Genomic DNA, 20722 nt, shown 5'->3' on the forward strand with positions numbered 1-20722 from the left:
TCCTAGTATCACGAGTACCGGAATTAATGACAAACGAAACGATTTAATTTTCAAATTATCAATTTCTCCCATCTTAGTATTAATACACAAACATCACCTGCATAATTATGTGATATACATTTTCAGACTCATTCGGTACTCAGCTGCTTCTCAGACTTTATGAAACATCATCAGTGTCTATGCAGAGAATTGATGAACCAGAGTAATGTCAAAGAACGTCTCGTTTTTTTTTTCTTTCTTTAAAAGTTCATTGGAAGATATCTTGTTAATTAATATTCGCCAAAATACATGATGGTTTGGAAATATAGATTCTATGTATTGACGTTTTTCATCATCTTAATTACGTAACACAATCTTGACTGATGTATCCCTAATTTGACAGCTAACACGTTAAGTTGTGAGTTCGAATCCCGCTCGTGCGGGTGCACTACACTCTAATCTTAATTGACTAAGATTGTCAGTTTTCCTATCGAAGGTCGTTGGTTTTCTCCAGTACTCTGGCTTCCTCTACGAATAAAATCTGGCCGCCACGAAATAGCCCAAATGGGTGCTTAAGAGTGGCATTAAAACACCAAATTCTAAACCCTTTTTTTGATATTTTTACCTATTATGTATGTTTGTTTTGTTTACACCTTATTGCCAATATAACGGCAATTCATATGAATGTCATATATTAAGTGAGAGGTTAAACTTTGATATTTTCATTTGCTCAAATTTACTGAATAAAAACAAAAAAAAACGACCTCCAAGGAAAATTCAAATCGGAATTCCCTTAGCTATTGAAAAAAATCAAAAGCTCCAACACATCAAGCGAATGGAAAACAACTGTCAAATTAAAAAATTAGACTTAGAAAATTCATTTGCTTGTGTAGAAAAATGGATGATTAAACCTGGTTTTATGAAGTTGCAGGTCAAAACTGATTTCCTGACTTATGGACCGTACCTAGTATAAATAATGTATTTATAACTACCATATAGGAATTGAAAATATCTATTATCAATAGTATGGAAGTCAGACAATACATCTAGCAGCTAAATATTACGTAAACTTTTGAATTTACTTTTAAATATATTTTAGCTTATTTCAAAAAATGAGAAAAAAAAGTTTAGAATAAAAAGAACTGCCAAGAGTGTGTCCTTAGATATGTTTTCAATCAATTCACGACAAAAACAGATCAAACATATTATGTTTCTGTTTAAACATTTAATTTATCTGTTTTGGCATAAATTATAAAGACTTTCTTTAATAAAGTTAAACTCTAATTATAAGCTTCATTGCAAAATGTTTCATAAATTAATGTAATGAAATGCATTTTTCTTTATTGCAAATCCTGCTTTATTTTCAATCAACAAAGGATGTATAATAGTTGCAGGGTGTTGTTAGCATTGCACGTATTATACAATCGCAAACGAATCGCTATTAGACGAAGAAAATGTTGCTTACTTAGATATAACAAGTACAATAGTAAAATTACAGACGATTTTATACTCGTTCTCAACTGTACCATATCGTTGTAGCTTTATACTTTAGAGAACTGTACAATATCGTTGCAGATGTATTATGTTTAACATTGTACCGTACCTCATTCGGAAAACATTCCTTTACGTGTTTACATTCATCACTTGTAAGAATACCTTTGCAATTGTAGCATAAGTGTCCAGTACGGTTACCATGACCTAAAACATGAAAAAATAGTTCAAAATGCAGATGTCAGCTTGGACAGAAAGGGGAATGGTTTGCGTATACATTATGGTATTAAAGAAGCACTGCCTACTAAGCCGGTATTTTCGGGAACTTAAAGTACATCAACAGCTTTTTCGAGCCTGTGCTAGTATATAACTACATTTTTGTTTTTCTTCTCCTGGAACGCTAGAACCTTAACATTTGAAAGCCGTTGATGTATATATACATACAATGTAAGGAGCAATATGGCCAAAAAGGACCTTAACATAATTGCAAATTCAAAAAAGGTAATCTTGAAAACATTCCGATTTTCCTCTTAGTATGAGAAAATGTCGGAATGGCAAGAGCATTGTAAATTTTACATATAGCACAACATCATCATATGAACAATATTTACGCCTGGTATTTTTTATGAGTTTTTTAATACTTAAAGAGCGGACTATATCTTTGGTGACTATATATTTTTGCACGCCAGATGCGCGTTTCTCCTATATAACTGAAACAGTTAGAAGGCCAAATCAAATACAAAGTTCAGGAGCTTTAAAATGGAAAGTGACTGGTTTACAACAAAATAATGACCAACCAGGTTCTCCACAGCCTTTTGTGTTGCAAAGGTCTTTATTGCAACATTCAACACATGTCCTCGTTGGTGTAGGTTCAACTCGTTTCTGGCCACAACTCTACAAAAAAACACTTTAACGCAGATGAATGCATGTATAGTGTAAACCAACGTTTACAAGCTATATAGAAGATTCGACAGGATCTACAGGTTTTCTGTTTAAGATTGAACTCACAAATGACTCCAAAGTACTTAAATAGATAGATAACACAATAACTAGTATATTATTGAAAATGGAATAAGTTAAAAAAAAAAAACGAAATTTAAAGTTACTAGACATATATAGTGCCATGACTAATAAAAGAAGAAAAGCAATTCCAGAATATCCTTGTCCTAATTAACAAAAAAAGGTATGGCACAAAAAAAATATTGTCAAATTGATGTTCATCTAATTCACTATTGAGTTGACCTCCGAAGACCTCCGATGATCATATAAGCGATATAAACATATGTATAGATATAAATAAATAGTGAACTCATGCAATTGGATTTCTCAAGATCTATTTAATTTCATAACATAGATAAAAAAAGAAAAAAAGATCATCGTTTTCACCTGTATACGAATGAGATTTTGTGGATCGAATCAGTCAATCAAATGATTTACCTTTGTTTCACTTGTAATGTTGACATTCGTTTTTAAAAACCCGTACACGCACACAATTCGTGCGTTGTCCAACCCTATCTAAGGGGTAATTGAGGTTCATATGAATACGGATTCAGTGAAGTCGGGTTATTACGTGAATAATTCATCATTAATGTTTCTAAGCTTATTTTGACAAAATTGAACCATTTTGGCATTGCACTATTTCACTTTTAAAAAATCATATTTTTTTTGTTTGTGTATCTTGTAGGTACTGTCTCTTAAAAAAAAACTATAGACTCATATCGTAACACTATGTGATAACATTGGTTATTTAAACGAAAACTATAAATTAGAATTTTTGAACAATGTTTCATGTATTAGAATCGTATACTATGTATTGATTAATTTGAAAAAAAGGAACAAAAACATTGTTTTAACTTAAATTTTTTGATGGTGGGTACATTGCATGTTTTCATAATGAATATACAGTAAAGATTTATAAGTGATAATAAAATTAACACCGAATAATGTGTAAGAAGTTCTAATTTGCTTCTTTAGACCAATGCTTATAAGTAATATGGATTCTATCTTATTCAGAGTCCTCGCCAATATATATTCACCGAAATAGTTGTTCATGTATGACAAATTTGACAAAATTGAAAAAAAGCATCAATAGTAAATGGATTGATTACCTTAACAAATATTTATATAACAGACAAAAAAAAATGTCAAAATTAGATTGGAATATTATTTCAGAGCTTTCCACAAAAAATTCTCAATTGCTAATTTAATAGATATAGGAAGATGTGGTGTGAGTTCCAATGAGACAACTCTCCATCCAAATAACAATTTATAAAAGTAAACCATTCAACCCGGACAAAAAGCTATAAAGTGCCCCAAAATTACTAGTGTAAAACCATTCAAACGGGAAAACCAACGGTCTAATCTATATAAAAAACGAGAAACATGTATAAACTACATAAACAAACGACAACTACTGTACATCATATTCCTGACTTAGGACAGGTGCAAACATTTGCAGCGGGATTAAACGTTTTAATGGTACCAAACCTTCTCCCTTTTTCAGAAACAATAGCATATCATGAAAACATAAAAAAAAACTCTTTCACTTAAGGTGGTACCTAACACTTAAACTAAAATTAATTTGGCTCGTTTAATTTTCTTAAAATTTTGACAAAGTATTTACTTTGACCCTTTGACAAAAATATAAAAATTTGAAAAAATTTGAACCAACCGTTTAATCAGAAAAATTACACTGGTTATATAGCAGTTTGACAAACACTTATTTTGATCATTGAGAAGCTTAATATTCCCTTATGAACACAACGTCATTAAAACGTTCTGCTGATTTTACAGAGTTATCTCCCTGTAGTGTTATGGTAGCAGGTGGCAGTTAGGTCCGCTGCTGTATGCCCTGAGGTAATCGGTGCCCTCAGATAATCGTGGCAATAGTGCCCATTATGCGTAGTAATAACATGATCTAAAAATAGAATAAACTAAAAATACATCATTGTACTTTCTATTTCGACTGACAGTATATGTGCGAAAAATAGGAGAAAACAGGAACACATACAACTTTTGACAATAAGTTACGACAAATAATTCACGAAAAAAACCCAGATATTTGGTTAATTTGTGATCTTTGCAACGTGAACAGATATTTATTTAGTGAAACGTAAATGACTTAAAATAATTAAAAAGAAAACCCTTTTTGAATGGCGATTTAAACTTTTATAATAATAGTTGTCAAAAACTGGTTTCATAAAGATTTATGTAAATAAATGTATACAATTATTTAAACTAACTATTAAAGAATAAAAGTTATCCACACATGCCTAAGGCAGCAAACATTTGATTTTCCGGGGGGGAGGGGGGCTATGGATTTTTTTCCTTTGGCAAAAGACAATATTTTTTGGAGACCAGTCGAAAACATTTTTTTCTTTCATTTCAATTTTAGCATTACATATAGTGGCATCTGAGGGTGAAACAAACATTTTTGTTTCCTCAGGGTCAAAAACAAATTATTTGTTTCTCAAACAATTAGAAACAAACTTTTAAAAAAAAATCCACAGCCACCCCCCTCCCCCCCTGAAAATGAAATGATTGCTGCCTAAGTTTCGTGAATGTCCTGTTGAAACTTTGACTATCATTGTGTTTGGTAATGTATGACACTTACATATGGACAGATAACGCATATATTGATTTTTGTTACTTCTTTTAAAGTAACATAAGTAGAAAATGATAACATTTAATAGATAGGTTATTGAAAATCAGTCCATCTTGTCCGACTGCATGAGGGGCAGTGGCGGATCCATCCATTTAAAAAAAAGGGGGGTTTCCAATCCAGGACACAAGGAGAGGGTTCCAAAAAAAGGGTTCCTATCCCCAGAACACCCCTGGACCCGCCACTGTCCGTTGTTCAACTACTAAATTGTCTGTTTTACTTACTAGTACACTTGGTACAATAAAAAACCAGATAATAAATTGTTGAAATAAGGCCTTTGAAAATAGTGGAATTAATTACTTTTAGAGTGTCAAAAACTCGTTGGAAGTACTTGATAAATTGCATGCATATATTGGTGATTTTGAATCTATTCAAAGTTTTGATTTTTCTACCCTATATACCACTTTGCCTCATATTCTTATTAAGAAAAATTCACATCCCCAATTAACTGGGCATTTAAAAAGTCGGAATGCGAGTACATATGTTCAAACTCTTTTTGATCATTTTTTAGTAGCAATAAACAAAAGAACTATGTCAATTGAACATGCTTTGATACTACTTATGCGCTTGAATTTTTACTTGATAACATTTTTGTTCGCTTTGGAGATTCCGTATATCGTCAAGTTATTGGAATTCCAATGGGGACTAACTGTGCACCACTTATTGCGGACCTGTTGTTGTATTGTTATGAGTTACAATTTATGAATAAAATTAGCAAAGACCCATCAAAACAACATTTGATACAAATATTTAACAATACTTTTAGATATTTGGATGATATATTGGCTCTCAATAATGACGACTTCCGTATGTATACTAAAGAAATTTATACTGTAGAACTTACTTTAAATAAAGCTACACATGTAATGCTAACAATGACCACTGCCCATTCCTCAATCTTGATATCTATTTCATAAACGGGAAGCTGAATACAAAAATTTATGATAAAAGAGATGATTTTTTATTTCCTATTGTTAATTATCCGTTTTTAGATGGTGACGTTCCCTTGTCACCATCTTATGGTGTTTATGTATCTCAACTTGTACGATTCGCTCGTGTATGTAACAACGTATTAGATTTTAGCGAGAGAAATTTATGATATTACTGAAAAATTATTACACCAGGGTTTTCGATATTACAAACTGGTCAAAACATTTACTAAATTTTATCACCGGTATAAGGAAATAATTCGTAAATATAACTCAACATGCAGACATCTTATACGTTCAGGTATTTCACATCCAATTTTTATGGAAATATTTTTTGTAAAGCACAAAAATGTCAGTATTCTTCTCAGAAACTAACAAAACCTTTAAATAGACTTATTAAAAAGGGATATAGTTACGATACTGTTGTCAGGTCATCAAAGATTGCATATTTTGGCTTTAATATTGATTCTCTGATAGGGTCTTTGCACCGGAACTAAACACATTTATTTCTAAAAAACAGTTGTTGGCATGACACGGGTTATGTTCTTCTCATATATTTTATGATAGTATGATACTAAACCCCTAACGGGAGGGATTGTGCCTGATATTCATATGATGAACACATAATCTTTCAATCAGTTTTATTGAGGTCTGGAGCTGGCATGTCAGTTAACTGCTAGTAGTCTGTTGTTATTTATGTATTATTGTCATTTTATTTATTTTCTTTTGTTACATCTTTTGACATCGGACTCGGACTTCTCTTGAACTGAATTTTAATGAGCGTATTGTTATGCTTTTACTTTTCTACATTGGCTAGAGGTATAGGGGGAGGGTTGAGATCTCATTAACATATGTAACCCCGCCGCAATTTTGCGCCTGTCCCAAGTCAGGAGCCTCTGGCCTTTGTTAGTCTTGTATGATTTTTAATTTTAGTTTCTTGTGTATAATTCGGAGTTTGTTTGACGTCCATTATCACTGTACTATTATGCATATTTTTAGGGGCCAGCTGAAGGACACCTACGGGTGCGGGAATTCTCGCTACATTGGAGACCCATTTGTTGCCTTCGGCTGTTGTCTGCTCTATGGTCGGATGGTTGTCGCTTTGACATATTCACCATTTCCTTTCTCAATTTTAATAACTATGTTTGTGATCTAATTTTGTATTCTATAAACGGCATCTACAAATCTACAACTTTCAGTCTATGACTTCACGTGCTGATCTTATCTATATTCATGCATACTATTCATTAGCTGTGTATGCGTATCAAAATCGCATCATACGCGATGATGACCAGCCAGTACACACTGTAAGGATTTTATTCACCAGTATTAAAAAAGAGAAACATTACAGTACGAACAGTAATCTATATTTTTTTCATTTGACATTACTTTGAAAGTAACGTAGTAACAAGCACAGGTTATATAGTATATAACTGCTTTTTTAAAATGTTAATTGTCTTAATTAATCTTATTTGTACATATGTTGGATATTTTCAAGAAAAAACCTCACATCTCCAGTATACTTTTGTACATGGTCAGATAACCTTAGTTCATCTCCAAATAACTGTGTCTTGCCTGTATCTCAGATCATATCTATGATTGCTCACATGGTGAGGTTACCTCAGGTCACCTCTGTATGATTGAACATTGTGAGGTTACCTAATATCACCTCTGTATTGCTGTACTTGGTGAGGTTACTCTGTATTACTGCACATACTCGTATTACCACAGTTTGTATAAACTTTACAAAACACTATTTTTTTAGTTTTCCTCAGAGCACTTCTGCATTTCTATACATGGCCAAGTGCACATGTTAACTAATGTCATCTCTTAACTACTGTATATGAATATGTAACCTCAGAATACCTCTGTATGTTAGAATATGGTGAGGTTACCTAAGGTCACAACTTCATGGTCATTGTACCAGCTGCATGTTACCACAGATAAACTTTGCAAAACGCTTATTTTCTGGAAACCTCAGGTTACCACAAATGAATGTTCATAACTCCCTTCGTCAGCTTAGTCCAGATTATATCTATGTTCTTTTTTTCACGGACAGGCTACCTCAGGTCATCTGTAAATCACTGTACATGACCAGGTTACCTCAGGTGATCTGTAAATTACTGTACATGACAAGGTTACCTCAGGTCATATGTAAATTACTATACATGACCAGGTTACCTCAGGGAACCATTGTACTACTGTGCATGGTGAGGTTACCTCAGGGAACCATGGTACTACTGTGCATGGTTGGGTTACTTCAGGGAACCATTGTACTACTGTGCATGGTCAGGTTACCTCAGGGAACCATTCTACTACTGTGCATAGTCAGGTTACCTCAGGGAACCATTGCACTACTGTGCATGGTCAGGTTTCTTCAGGGAACCATTGTACTACTGTGCATGGTCAGAGTTCTTCAGGGAACCATTGTACTACTGTGCATGGTAGGTTTCCTCAGGGAACCATTATACTACTGTGCATGGTCAGGTTACTTCAGGGAACCATTGTACTACTGTGCATGGTCAGGTTACCTCAGGGAACCACTGTACTATGTGTATGGTCAGGTTCCCTCAGGGAACCATTGTACTACTGTGCATTGTCATGTTACCTCAGGGAACCTTTGTACTACTGTGCATGGTCAGGTTTCCCCAGGGAACCATTGTACTATTGACATGGTCAGGTTACTTTAGGGAATTATTGTACTACTGTGCATGGTCAGGTTACCTCAGGGAACCATTGTACAACTGTGCCTGGTCAGGTTACCTCAGGGAACCATTGTACTACTGTGCATGGTAAGTTGCCTCAGGGAATCATTGTACTACTGTGTATGGTCAGGTTACCTCAGGAAACCATTGTACTACTGTGCATGTTCAGGTTACTCAGGGAACCACTGTGCAACTGTTCATGGTCAGGTTACCTCAGGGAACCATTGTACTTCTGTGTATGGCTATGTTACCTTAGGGAATCATTGTTCTACTGTACATGGTCATGGTACCTCAGGAAACCATTGTACTGTTTTGTATTGGGAGTTTACCTCAGGAAACCATAGAACTACTGTGCATAGTCAGGTTACCTCAGGGAAAAATTGTACTACTGTGCATAGTCAGGTTACCTCAGGGAACAATTGTACTACTGTTCATGTTTAAGTTACCCCAGGAAACCATTGTAATACTGTGCATTATAGGTTACTCAGGGAACCATTGTACAACTATGCATGGTCAGGTAACCTCAGGAAAACATTGTACTACTGTGCATTGCCAGGTGACTTCAGGGAACCATTGTACTTCTGTGCATTGTCATGTCTCCTCAGGGAACCACTCTACTACTGTGCATGGTCAGGTTACCTCAGGGAACCATTCTACTACTGTGATGGTAAGGTACCTCAGGGGATCATTGTACTACTCTGCATTGTCAGGTTTCCTCAGGAAATCATTGTTCTACTGTGCATGGTTATTTAATCTCAGGAAACCATTGTAATACTATGCATTGTCAGGTTACTCAGTTAACCACTGTTCAACTATGCATTGTCAGGTTACTCAGGTAACCATTGTTCAACTATGCATGGTCAGATAACCTCAGGAAAGCATTGTACTACTGTGCATTGCCAGGTTACCTCAGGGAACCATTGTACTACTGTGCATGGTAAGTTTATCTCAGGGAACCATTGTACTACTGTGCATGGTCAGGTTACCTCAGGGAACCATTGTACTACTGTGCATTGTCAGGTTTCCTCAGGGAACCACTGTACAACTGGGCATGGTCAAGTAACCCCAGGGAACCATTATACTAATCTGCAGGGAACCGTTGATCTGTGTATATTCAGGTTACTTAAGTGAACCATTGTACTACTGTGCATGGTAGGTAACCTAAGATAATCATTATACTACTGTGCATGGTCATGTTACACCAGGTTACCACAATACAACTGGGCATTGTCAGGTAACCTCAGGGAACCATTGTACTACTGTCCAGGGAACCATTGTACTATTGTGCATGTTCAAGTCTCCTCAGGGAAACGTTGTTCTACTGTGCATGGTCATGGTACCTCAGGGAACCATTGTACTGTTGTGTATTGTGAGTTCACCTCAAGGAATCATTGTACTACTGTGCATGGTCAGGTTACCTCAGGGAACCAATGCACTACTGTGCATGGTCAGGTTTCTTCAGGAAACCATTGTACTACTCTGCATGGTAGGTAACCTCAAAGAATCATTGTACTACCCTGCATGGTCAGATAACTTCAGGGAACAATTGTACTACTGTGCATGGTAAGTAATTAGGGAATCATTGCACTACCATGCATGGTCAGGTTACTTCAGAGAATCATTGCACTACTGTGCATGATCAGATTACTTCAGGGAACCATTGAACTACTGTACATGGTCAGGTTACCTCAGGGAAAAATTGCGCTTCTGTGCATGGTCAGGTTACCTCAGGGAACCATTGTGCTTCTGTGCATTGTCAGGTTTCCTCAGGGAACCATTCTGTTATCCATTTGTTTTATGTGTTTGGACTTTTGATTTTGCCTTTTGATTTTTGATTTTCCTTTTTGAATTTTCCTTGGAGTTTAGTATTTTTGTGTTTTTACTTCTACTACTGTACATGGTCATGTTACCTCAGGGAACCACATTACTACTGTGTATGGTCAGGTTACCTCAGGGAACCATTGTACTATTGTGCATTGTCATGCTACCTCAGGTGACCATTGTACTACTGTGCATGGTCAGGTTTCCCAAGGGAATCATTGTACTACTGTACATGGTCAGGTTACTGCAGGGAAACATTGTACTTCTGTGCATTGCCAGGTTACCTCAGGGAACCATTGTACTACTGTGCATGGTAAGTTTATCTCAGGGAACCATTGTACTAATGTGCATGGTCAGGTTACCTCAGGGAACCATTGTACTACTGTGCATTGTCAGGTTTCCTCAGGGAACCATTGCTCTACTGTACATGGTCATGTTACCTCAGGGAACCACTGTACTACTGTGCATGGCCAGGTTACCTCAGGGAACCATTGTACTACTGTGCATTGTCATGTTACCTCAGGGAACCATTGTACTACTGTGCATGGTCAGGTTTACCCAGGGAACCATTGTACTACTGTACATGGTCAGATTACTTCAGGGAACCATTGTACTTCTGTGCATGGTCAGGTTACCTCAGGGAACAATTGCACTACTGTGCCTGGTCAGAATACTTCAGGAACCATTGTACTACTGTGCATGGTAGGTTTCCTCAGGGAACCATTGTACTAATGTGCATGGTCATGTTACCTCAGGGAACCACATTACAACTGTGCATGGTCAGGTTACCTCAGGGAACCATTGTACTCTTGTGCATGGTCAGGTTACCTCAGTGAACCGCTGTACAACTGTGCATGGTCAGGTTATTCATAAAGATAGACAAGAATGAGATTTACAGATAATTTAGTAGACTGAATTTTTTTCTGAACTCATTTTTTTCTGTTTGTTTATAGGTTTATGGTGAATGGAAACATAAATATAGACTTTTTAAAAAATCTTGCATCTTTTTGGGATATCATTCCAGGAAAATGGAAGGATATCATGTTTACTTGAAGTGGTGAGGTCTAGTAAAAATAGCAAACAGACAGTAGAAAAAAAATGAGTTGACTTCACGATTGCGTAACGTTTTATTCTTCGTGGCAAGACCCCCTTTTTTTCAATTAAATCACAATTTCACTTTGGTACATACATGATATGAACATGATTTTTTTCTAAGATCAGCTGTTTTGCATGTAAGCCTATGGAGCAGTCAATAACAAGACTGCAACCTTATGTTAATTTGATTTGAATCGATTATATTTGTTGTTATTTTTTGGGTTACCTGAGGTAATCCTGTTATGAAAGAATACTTCGTAGATACTTTGCTGGTATATGCATTTATGCTGTAATTACACAATTTTCTTAATTTAAAATGTAGGACTTCATAGATTTGTATTGTTTATGCGATTATATGTAAGTGTTACATGAGTTCACTTGAGTTAAATGGATTGTATTTGTCGTTATAATTGGGGTTACCTGAGGTAACCCTGTCATGAATGAATACTTCGAAGATACTTTGCTAGTCTTTACACTAATTGTAATAAACTAACTTATTCATTTTGAATGTAGAAACTCATTGAAGTTATATTGTTTATGAGATATATATGTAAAGGTGATCTCAAATAACTTCAGTTAAGTGGGTTATATTTGCAATTATATTTGGGGTTACCTCAGGTACCCCTGTTATGAAAGAATGCTTATTAGATAGTTTGCCAGTGTAAACATTTATGTTGTAATCAAACAATTTCTTTATTTTACATGTAGGACTTCACAGATGTAAATTGCTTACGCGATATTTAGAAAATGCGATCTGTCTTAACTCGATATAAATGGATTATACTTGTAGCTATTTTATGGGTTACCTGAGGTAACCCTGTCATGACAGAATACTTAGTAGATACTTTGTTAGATTATGTATTTATGGTGTAATAAACCAACTTCTTCATTTTGAATGTAGGAATTCATTGAAGTTATATTGTTTATGTGATGTAAATGTAAAGGTGATCTGAATTAACTTGAGTTAAATTTGTTGTAATTGCTGTTATTGCTTGGGTTACCTCAGGTAACCCTGTTATGAAAAAAATATTAGTAGATACTATGCTAGTGTATACATTTGTATTTTAATCACACAATTTCGTAATTTAAAAATGTAGGACTTCATAGATTTGTATTTTTTATTTGATGTTATTGGTATGGTTACCCGAGGTTATCCTGTCATGTAAGAATACTTTGTAGATAGTTTTCCAGAATATACATTTAAGTTGTAATAAACGATTTACTTTTTTATAAATTTGAACTTCATAGATGTGTATTGTTTATATGATATTTCGGAAAGGCAACTTAAGTTAACTTTATTTGAATTGATTATATTTACTTTAATTTTTGGGGTTACCTGAGGTAACCCTGTTATGAAAGAATACTTCGTACATACTTTTCTGGTATATGCATTGATGTTGTAATTACACAATTTCTTAATTTAAAATGTAGGACTTCATAGATTTGTATTGTTTATGCGATGTATAGATATATGTTACCTGAGTAAACTTGAGTTAAAAGGGTTGTATTTGTTGTTATTATTAGGTTACCTGAGGTAACCCTGTCTCAGGTAACCCTGTAATGAATGAATTCTTCGTAGATACTTTGCTAGTGTTTACATTAATTGTAATAAACAAACTTCTTTATTTCAAATGTAGTACTTCATGAAAGTTGTATTGCTTATGTGATGTACATGTAAAGGTGAACTCAATTAACTTCAGTTAAGTGGGTTATATTTGTAATTATGTCTGGGGTTACCTCAGGTACCCAAGACATGAAGAATGCTTTTTAGAAAGTTTGCTATTGTAAACATTTATATTTCTTTGTTTTAAATGATGGACTTCATAGATGTGTATTGTTTATGTGATATACCGGAAAGGCGACTTAAGTTAACTTGATATGAATGGATAATACTTGTTGCTATTTTATGGGTTACCTGAGGTAACCCTGTCATGACAGAATACTTAGTAGATACTTTGCTAGTATATGCATTTATGGTGTAATAAACCAACTTCTTCGTTTTTAATGTAGAAATTCATTGAAGTTATAATGTTTATGTGATGTATATGTAAAGGTGATCTGAATTCACTTGAGTTAAATAGGTTGTATTTGTTGTTATTGTATTGGTTACCTCAGGTAACCCTGCTATGAAAGAATTCTTAGTAGATACTTTGCTAGTGTATACATTTGTATTGTAATTCCACAATTTTTTTATTTGAAATGTAGGACTTCATAGATTTGTATTGTTTATGTGATGCATATATATTTAAAGGTGACCTCAGTGAACTTGAGTTAGATGGGTTATCTTTGTTGTTATTGTTATGGTTACCTAAGGTAACCCTGTAATGAATTAATCCTTCGTAGACACTTTGCTAGTGTTTACATTAATTGTAATAAACAAACTTCTTTATTTTAAATGTAGAACGTCATGAAAGTTGTATTGTTTATGTGATGCGCATATAAAGGTGACCTCAGTTTACTTCAGTTAAGTGGGTTATATTTGTAATAATGTCTGGGTTACCTCAGGTACCCATGTTATGAAGAATGCTTTTGAGATAGTTTGCTAGTGTAAACATTTATGTTGTAATCGGACAATTTCTTTATTTTAAATGTAGGACTTCATAGATGGGTATTGTTTATGTGATATTTCTGAAAGGCGACTTAAGTTAACTTGATATGAATGGATAATACTTGTTTCTATTTCATGGGTTACCTGAGGTAACCTGTCATGACAGAATATTTAGTAGATACTTTGCTAGTATATCCATTTATGGTGTAATATATCAACTTCTTCATTTTTAATGTAGGAATTCATTAAAGTTATATTGTTTATGTGATGTATATGTAAAGGTGATCTGAATTAACTTGAGTTAAATAGGTTGTTTTTGTTGTTTTGTATTAGTTACCTCAGGTAACCCTGCTATGAAAGAATTCTTAGTATATACTTTGTAAGTGTATACATTTATATTTTAAATACACAATTTCTAAATTTAAAAATGTAGGACTTCATAGATTTGTATGGTTTATGTGATGCATATATATTTAAAGGTGATACCTGAGTTTACTTGAGTTATATTGGTTGTATTTGTTGTTATTATTGGGTTACCTGATGTAACCCTGTAATGAATGAATTCTTTGTAGATACTTTGCTATTGTTTACATTAATTGTAATAAACAAACTTCTTTATTTCAAATGTCGGACTTCATGAAAGTTGTATTGTTTATGTGATGTATATATATAAAGGTGACCTCAGTTAACTTGAGTTAGATGGGTTATCTTTGTTATTATTGTTATGGTTACCCGAGGTAACCCTGTAATGAATGAACCCTTCGTAGACACTTTGCTAGTGTTTACATTAATTGTAATAAACAAACTTCTTTATTTTAAATGTAGGACTTCATGAAAGTTGTATTTTTTATGTGATGCACATGTAAAGGTGACCTCAGTTAACTTCAGTTATGTGGGTTATATTTGTAATTATGTCTGGGGTTACCTCAGGTACCAATGTTATGAAGAATGCTTTTTAGATAGTTTGCTAGTGTAAACATTTATGTTGTAATCAAAAAATTTCTTTATTTGAAATGTAGGACTTCATAGATGGGTATTGTTTATGTGATATATTGGAAAGGCGACTTAAGTTAACTTGATATGAATGGATAATACTTGTTTCTATTTTATGAGTTACCTGTGGTAACCGTGCATGACAGAATATTTAGTAGATACTTTATCTGGTGCAAGAAAATTGGTACCGTTAATTTTATTGCTAGTATATGCATTAATGGTGTAATAAACCAACCTCTTGATTTTTAATGTAGGAATTCTTTGAAGTTATATTTTTTATGTGATGTATATGTAAAGGTGATCTGAATTAACTTGAGTTAAATAGGTTGTATTTGCTGTTATTGTTTAAGTTACCTCAGGTAACCCTGCTATGAAAGAATTCTTAGTTGATACTTTGCTGGTGTATACATTCATATTGTAATTCCACAATTTTTGAATTTGAAATGTAGGACTTCATAGATTTGTATTGTTTATGTGATGTATATATATTTAAAGGTAACCTGAGTGAACTTGAGTTAGATGGGTTATCTTTGTTGTGATTGTTTTGGTTATCTGAGGTAACCCTGTCACGTAAGAATACGTCGTAGATAGTTTTCCAGAGTATACATTTAACTTCTAATAAACCATTTACTATTTCATTTTGGACTTCATAGATAAGTATTGTTTATATGATATTCAGGAAAGGCGACTTTAGTTATCTTAATTTGAATGGATTATATTTGTTGTTATTTTTGAAATAACATGAGGTATCTCTGTTATGAAAGAATACTTCGTAGATAATTTGTTGGTATATGCATTTATTCTGTAATGACACAATTTCTTAATCTAAAATGTAGGACTTCATAGATTTGTATTGTGTATGCGAGGTATATATAAATGTAACCTGAGTTAACTTGAGTTGAATGGGTTGTATTTATTGTAATTATTGGGGTTACCTCATGTAACCCTGTCATGAATTAATACTTCGTAGATACTTTGGTAGTGTTTACATTTATTGTAATAAACAAACTTCTTTATTTTAAATGTAGGACTTCATGAAAGTTGTATTGTTTATTTGATGTACATGTAAAGGTGATCTCCGTTTACTTCAGTTAAGTTAAGTGGGTTATATGTGTAATTATGTCTTGGGTTACCTCAGGTACCCATGTTATAAAGAATGCTTATTAGATGGTTTGCTAGTGAAAACATTTATGTTGTAATCAAACAATTTCTTTATTTTACATGTAGGCCTCATAGATGTGTATTGTTTATGTGATATATCGGAAAAGCGACTTTAGTTAACTTGATATCAATGGATAATACTTGTTGCTATTTTATGGGTTACCTGAGGTAACCCTGTCATAACAAAATACTTAGTAGATACTTTGCTAGTATATGCATTTATGCTGTAACAAACCATTTTCTTCTTTTGTTATGTAGGAATTCATTGAAATTATATTGTTTATGTGATGTATATGTAAAGGTGATCTGAATTAACTTGAGTTAAATAGGTTGTATTTGCTGTTATTGTTTGGGTTACCGTGGTTACCCTGTTATGAAAGAATTTTTAGTACATACTTAGCTAGTGTATACATTTATATTTTAATAACACAATTTCTTAATTTAGAATGTAGGACTTCATAGATTTGTATTGTTTATGTGATGTATATATAAAGTTACCTCAGTTGACTTGAGTTTAATGGTTGTATTTGTTGTTATAATTGGGGTTACCTCAGGTAACCCTGTCATGAATGAATACTTCAGATCATTAATTGAACTTTTATAAAAAAAAAAAAAAAGTTTATAATTTTACCAGCCATCCCCACCCTACACGTACATACGAAATAAATGATCGGTGAATACAATAATAAAATCATTTGGGAAGTTTGTTGACATCTTTGGTATTTGGTCACATTAAAATTTGGTATTAAGATCTATCTAAATAAGAACTATATTTTCGTGCGTATTAAATCAATGGCGCATTACCACGATTACCTCAGGGCACCGATTACCTCAGGGCATACAGCAGCGGACCTAACTGCCACCTGCTGTTAGGTACCACCTTAAAATATTGTTCAGATCTTTTGATATATACCCCTACAGGTACAGAATGAGTTTCTGCTGTCGAATTCAGTGTTCAGTTAGGTCTTTTGAACTGTTGTTTGTCTAGGTAATTGGGGCCTTTTGTTCTCCGTATACTTTGGTTCACCCCTTGGTATCTTCTTCCTAGTATTTTTGCTGTTATTTTGTTCGGTTCTTTGCAATTTGATTTAAATTCAATTTTTGTAAATATAATAAAATGAATAATTGTTTTAAAAAGTAATACTATTTGTTTTATGCTGAAAAAAGTATACATAATATAGAACATAAGTCTGATAATTAAAATGCCTGAATGACAATATTTGTGAAAATCATTAATAAATTCGGGACCTCAAAGTGCAATGATTACTACAGCATGTTGAATGCACGAGGTATAAATAGAGACCACTTAAATGCAATTAGTTATCAATGGTACCATAGTTATTGCGATAAAAGATACTGTTGAATAATAATTGACATATGCATTAAATGATCATACTTACATCAGACTTCAGACATCCTAAATTATATGTGACTTCTCCAGAAGGATCTGCGTATCTTTGTATTCCACATACCTGATAGTGTTGAAACAATAGTGGTGTGTCGGGTTAGATGATAAAATGTTAGGGAAGCCAAATAAATTGTTCAAGTTTGAAAACCAAAAGATCCAAAACAGATCAGCCAAACACAGTATAAGATTTACCTTCACTAATCGTTAGTTTAATTTTTATCGTACGTATATTATATAGCAAGATTTGGCACATTTCTTGTTGTTGAAGATTTGGTTTCGAATGATATATAAGTGATTTCAACACGAGTTGACCTTCCAAATATATCGTCATTTGTCACTGATGAGTTTTATCAATATGAAACTAATGTAAATGAAATAGTGCAACCAAGTCTGGTACCTTGATAATTTTTTAGTACAACTTCGTAGTTTAAAAACTTAAACCAACCGTTTAAGAAAACCATTTCAGATCCCAGAGTTTTTGTTTGTAGTTTCATCCGCTATAACACACGTAAGCCAACCCTTTCAACACAGTTGTAGTAAATTGGATATGAATGGTAATATTGATATATTTTTCATCGAAGACGCCTCCAAAATCTGAAGTTTAATGCGTGCAAAAAAACCTTAACTTTCAATATACTTTTAGTACAGTCGTTTTTATATACTATAAAAATTACCTCATTTCCTGTGCATATACTAACATGATCACAAAAGCGAGGATGTGTTATCCCGTAACAATGGAAACATTTTAAAGCTGTAAAAAGATTGAAATGCGTTCAGCTAAGTACAATAGTACTTATATTAGTGTTAACATTATATTTTTCAAATTATATTATTCAAAATAACGACTCAAGTCTGTAGTTGTTTGCTGCTAAACACTACGTTTAAGAAAATCCATCTTATCGTATATTATATTATTGCTGGACAAAGATTGATTGATCGATTGATTGGTTGTTTAACGTCCAGTGATAATTAGTTGTGCATATTAAAACGAATTAATCGAACCTGACATTAAATGAGCCAATCATACTGTATTTGATATGCCTTTTTTTAGCAGGTATTGTTTCCCTCTTAGCTATAGCTAGCACCATCTCTTCTCTTCCTCTATTGATACATTAAGCCATGCGTTAAGGTATAGGTATAGAGGGAGAGTTGAGCTCTCATAAACATGTTAAACCCCACCGCATTCTGCGCTTGTCCCAAGTCAGGAGCATCTGGCCTTTGTTAGTCTTGTATTATTTTTATGCATGCCCCACCTACGATAGTAGAGGGGCATTATGTTTTCTGGTCTGTGCGTCCGTTCGTCCGTCTGTCCCGCTCCAGGTTAAAGTTTTTGGTCAAGGTAGTTTTTGATGAAGTTGAAGTCCAATCGACTTCAAACTTAGTACACATGTTTCCTATGATATGATCTTTCTAATTTTAATGCCAAATTAAAGTTTTTACCCCAATTTCACGGTCCACTGAACATGGAAAATGATAGTGCGAGTGGGGCATTCGTGTACTGAGGACACATTCTTGTTAATTTTAGTTTCTTGTGTACAATTTGAAGTTTAGTATGGCGTTCATTATCCCTGAACTAGTATATATATTTGTTAAGGGGCCAGCTGAAGGACGCCTCTGGGTGCGGGAGTTTCTCGCTGCATTGAAGACCTGTTGGTGACCTTCTGCTGTTTTCTGTTCCATGCATGGTCGAGTTGTTGTCTCTTTGACACATTGCCCATTTTCATTTTCACTTTTATTATATTTCTGATACATTTATACGTAAATATATATATAATGCTTACAATGTGCCTATTCTCCGATCATATTACACGCGGTTATCAAACTCGTACTCTGACAAGTTTCTGTGCATGGTTCAGATAGAATTATCTCCCGTTAATCAGGAAAAACATTTTTAATATAACTTACTGTAAAACATGACGCATAATATGTCGTTTGCCTGATAGATGTGATGCTTTAGAAAAGTATAACTAACGAATCTTTTCAAATCCTTCACATATGCAGGATTAAAACAGCTTTCGACTTATGTTTTTATTGGTCTATATATATATTGGGTTTTTTTATTAAAACTTAATTTTTATAATTCTGCAGCATTACTCACATCTTCTGTGCACGTTTTCTGTTTTTGTCCATTAATAAAGCTTAATTTTCAATTTTTCTCCATTTATTTTGAATTTTGCTTGAATTTGTCCCCTCTTCATAGTGAAATTTGACTAAACTAAGTAATAAGAATTACTTATAAACATTAAAGGTGAATAGATGTCCCAAAACATACCTTCAACGTAATTGTATTGTATCCAGATTAGACATCCTAAAAATGTGAAAAACTCAAAATAACTAATTTCTGGCAAATACTAAATCAATGTAACATAGGTTTTAACTGAATTTCGTGTATGTACTATTCAGTAAAATAGTGGTGCAGAAAAAATTGGTACCGTTAATGTTATTACTACCGCTGGGTCCATGCCTCTGCGTGTGGACTGTTAGTCCCCGAGGGTATCACCAGCCCAGTAGCCAGTACTCCGGTACTGGCATGAAAATACGGATTTTTGTGTTATTAAATTTGCTGTTACAAAATGTTAAAAATTATTTAAATTAAGGAATGTATCTCCCTCATGCAAAGCTCTGATTCCTTTCACGGATTTTGCTATACCTTTTGGACATTTTGGATTGTAGCTCTTCATCTTTTATATCTGCTTTGGATTTTACATATTTTGGCCACGAGCATCACTGAAGAGACATGTATTGTCGAAATGCGCATCTGGTGCAGAAAAATTGGTACTGTTAATGTTATTACTACCACTGGGTCAATGCCTCTGCTGGTGGACTGTAAGTGCCCGAGGGTGTTACCAGCCCAGTTGCTAGTAATTCGGAACTGGCATGAAAATACGGATTTTTTTGTGTTATTAAATTTGCTGTTACAAAATGTTAAAA

General features: G+C 33.8%; 1 protein-coding gene across 1 annotated transcript in view; it reads right to left on the reverse strand.

The window, feature by feature from the left end:
• Positions 1-18538, reverse strand: part of LOC139526092 (uncharacterized) — a 58410-nt gene extending 39872 nt beyond the window's left edge. The window contains exons 1-4 of the mRNA XM_071321244.1: positions 18466-18538; positions 17784-17855; positions 2268-2364; positions 1583-1677 (exon numbers count right to left, since the gene is read on the reverse strand). The gene's annotated coding sequence lies outside the window, so the exon portion shown is untranslated. The remainder of the gene's footprint in view (positions 1-1582; positions 1678-2267; positions 2365-17783; positions 17856-18465) is intronic.
• Positions 18539-20722: the final 2184 nt, after the last annotated feature.

The sequence above is a fragment of the Mytilus edulis genome, chromosome 6 (assembly GCF_963676685.1).
Source record: "Mytilus edulis chromosome 6, xbMytEdul2.2, whole genome shotgun sequence".
Taxonomy (NCBI): Eukaryota; Metazoa; Mollusca; class Bivalvia; order Mytilida; family Mytilidae; genus Mytilus; species Mytilus edulis.